The sequence below is a fragment of the Hevea brasiliensis genome, chromosome 14 (assembly GCF_030052815.1).
Source record: "Hevea brasiliensis isolate MT/VB/25A 57/8 chromosome 14, ASM3005281v1, whole genome shotgun sequence".
In the NCBI taxonomy this organism is placed as follows: Eukaryota; Viridiplantae; Streptophyta; class Magnoliopsida; order Malpighiales; family Euphorbiaceae; genus Hevea; species Hevea brasiliensis.
Window position 1 is genome coordinate 69,731,545 of NC_079506.1, and position 3,549 is coordinate 69,735,093.

The 3,549-nt window shown below is 39.6% G+C and overlaps 1 non-coding gene across 1 annotated transcript; it reads left to right on the forward strand.

Moving 5' to 3' along the window:
- The first annotated feature begins 1,030 nt into the window (after window positions 1–1,030).
- On the forward strand, window positions 1,031–1,137 carry LOC131173531 (small nucleolar RNA R71). The gene has a single exon (XR_009143847.1). It is a non-coding gene; the product is annotated as a small nucleolar RNA R71 (small nucleolar RNA).
- The last annotated feature ends 2,412 nt before the right edge of the window (window positions 1,138–3,549 follow it).

Consider the following 3,549-nt stretch of genomic DNA (forward strand, 5'->3'; position numbering starts at 1 on the left):
TCCCAAACTGCTTGTCCAATTTGGCTTTCTGAAATTTCTGAGGAAAAGGTAGGGGAGGCTGGTATGGCTCTGGTAATTTCTTTGTCTTCCTTGCTTCCTCTTCCTGATCTTTCTTAGCTTCTTCCTCCTTTTTCTCTGCTTGGCCTTCAGATTGGTCTATGGTTTCCTCTGTCGGTTCTACCTCTGGTTGTACTAGAGTTCTCCTACTCCTCAGTGTAACTACCTTACAATGCTCCCTTGGGTTCATTTCTGGTTGGCTAGGCAGTTTACCAGCAGCCTTACTTGAAGAACTTGCTTGCTGAGCGATTTGATTCTCTAGCATCTTGTTATGAGTAGCAAGTTGGTCCATTCTAGAAGTCAGCTATTTAATCAATTCAGTTTGTAGTTGTTGAGCTGCTAGGAATCCTTCCATCATGGTTTCCATGGTCATTTTCGGTTCAGGTTATTGAGGTTGGAGAGGTAGTGATGACTGTGCAAAGTTTTGACCTCTGTTCTGAAATCCAGGAGGTGCTGGTGGTTTGTACCCTTATTGCTTGTTTATTGGCTGGTTCTGCTAATTGGACCATGAGAAATTTGGGTAGTTCCTCCATCCAGGGTTGTAAGTATTTGAATATGGATTGTTGGGCTGTCTCTGGTTGAAGTTTCCTCCATTATTCACATAGTTCATCTGTTCCGTGGAGGGTTCATTGAAATTACTATATTCTGAACTCATGTATCCTCCTCCATGGCTGTCCTCATGTTGACTGTTGGTACCAACTGCGTTGGCTTGCATTCTTTTGAGTTTATTTGTGAGCTGATCAAATTGAGCATTTATCATGCTTAGGGCGTCTACTTCTAGGAAACCTGCAGTTCTCCTTGCATTTCCTCTTTCATTTGACAACTCATAATTGTGGTATGCAACCCTTTCTAGAAGTTCAAGTGCTTGTGGCACTGTTTTCTCCATTAGATCACCTTCTGCAGCTGAATAACTGTGCTCCTTGTAGAGGGTAGTAATCCATTATAGAAATTTTGCACTAATAGCCAATCTTCTATGCCATGATGTGGACATTCCCTTTGCAGGTCTTTATATCTTTCCCATGCGTCATAGAGTGATTCTCCTTCCTTTTGTCTAAAGGTGTTGAGCTCAAGCCTCAGTTTTGCAGTCTTTGCAGGTAGAAAATACCTTGTTAGAAAAGCTTGAGAGAGGTTTTCCCAAGTAGTGAACGTTCCAGCCAGTTGAGAAAGTAACCACTTCCTTACTCTGTCCCGAAGGGAGAATGGGAATGCTCTGAGTCTTATTACTTGATCAGGCACTCCATTCATCTTGAATGTATCACATAGGGCAAGAAAGCACTGGAGGTGATAGTGTGGGTCTTCTGTGGGTGAACCTGCAAACTGGGTCTGTTGAATCATTTGGAGTCATGCTGGTTTTAATTCAAAGTTGTTGGCTTCCACTGTGGGTCTAGTGACACTGGGCTGAAATCCTTAGACAGATGGAGCTCCGTAATCTCTCAAAAGTCTTGGTCTGTCATTGTTATCGTCCATGGTTGGAATTTCAGGATCTCCTTGACTGTGCTCTTGATGTTTCCTTTCCCTCCTGATGGCTTTCAGAGTTCTGTTTATCTCCGGATCACAGTCCAAAATTTCTTCTGGCTTTGTTCTGGTCATATACCAGATCGGGCACCTAAGAGAAAAGAAAAGAAATACAACCAGTAAAATAAAATAAAATAATAAATATAATTACCTAAATCAGCTAAATTGCCTATCGCTTGATATTACTAAAACCAAAATCCCCGGTAATGACGCCAAAAACTTGTTTCGCTATTTTGCAACCACCGCAAGTGCACGGATCGCTAACAAGTAATAAAGTGATGAGTAGAGTATCGTTTCCACGAGGATTTTGTTTAGTAAATACCAATCTACACAGTAATTTTCACTGTCTAGGCTATTGAATACTTAGGGAATGAAGTTTGTTAACTTTAAGCACTAGAATGGTAAACTTAAAATGAAATGATTTATTTTGAAATGATTCTGGAATTAAGATTTCACACTTGAATCTTACTAGGGATGTTATCTAGTTTATTTACTGAATTGAGGATCATTTTCCTTGATGGAAATCAGTCCTAAGTTATCCTAAATCCTCTCTCAAGGCATCTAGGGTGTATTCTAATTAACTCAAACCCTACTTTTGTGGTGATTAATTTAATTAAAATCCTTTAAGATTTTTGACCAATTTTGAAGTTCCACGAAGGTATCAGTCTATGTCTAGGTCAGAATTCCTAGGTTCAAGATCTTGATTTTCTAATGTTAATCTTCACCTTTTAGTACTTCAATTAACATCTACAATCATGGCTAAATGGGTACTGGCACATAGCATGCATTAAGATCACAAGAAATTAAATCAAGAAACGAATCTCAAATTCAATAAATAAAACTTAGTGTTCATCCATAATAATAATTACAAGCGCTACTCTCCCAAATCCAGAATAAGAAAACTACTCACTCATGGTGAGTTCAGCAAACATCATGATAAAAGGTAAAAACAGTAAAAAGTAAATCATGTAGAAGAAATAAAAACGATAAAGATCTGTCAAGGGAGATGAAACGAAGGAACCGAAGAGAGTTGTAGCTTTGATCTTGTGAAGCTTCAGCTGGAAAACTTCTTTTGGCACTGATGTTTCTCTCCTCAAGACTGCTGGATTTCTCTCCTTCAAAAACTCCTCAAAAGTGTTGTCAAAGGATTAAAGAGAGAGTGAACCAGCCGAACCAACCTAACAAAAACCAACCCTTTTTCTGATGTTTTCTTTTCTATTTATAGTCGTTGCTCTAGGGTTAGGTCATTTGTGAGTCCAAAAGGCGTTAGGTGTCTGGTTTGAATCAGGAAACAAGAGTGGAAATTTGAGTAAAAAACTGGCTGCCGCATAGTACATAGCCCGTGTGTTACTACACGGGTCCCGACATGTCAGGCCGTGTAACTTGCTGGAGGAGAATTGCAAAATCTTACATTGGCATAGAGAGTTACACGAGTCTGTGCCAACTACACGGGTTTGGTTACACGGGCCGTGTACTATTGTTCCCAAAAGATGCTTCAAGCTTGTCCTCGACAGAGACTTACACGGGTCCCTGCAGATTACACGAGTCTACTTACACGACCCGTGTACTTGTGTTTCTCCATTGATTCTCTTGGCTTTGTTCTGGCAGAGAGTTACACGGGTCTGGGGCTTGGTTTACATGACCCGTGTACTTTGTATCAGCTGCAATTCTCTATCTCTTAACTTTTCCAAGCTTTCCTTTGCAGTCCCATACTCTGGGGCTTCACCCAAATAGTTGAAATGATGCAGAAAACATGGAATTAAGGGCTTGACAATACAAATTACAAAAACTAATGAAATCAACTACTATGCATGAAAATACTTGCCTAAATGCTATGAAATAGTATACAAATGTGCTTAAAAACATCTATACAATTCAAGTGTATCAAGAGTGCCGGCTAAAAATGGAGAAAACAGTTCTTCGAAACTAGTAGAAAACACTTCCAATAATTGTTCAAATCCACAACTTCAGATATGT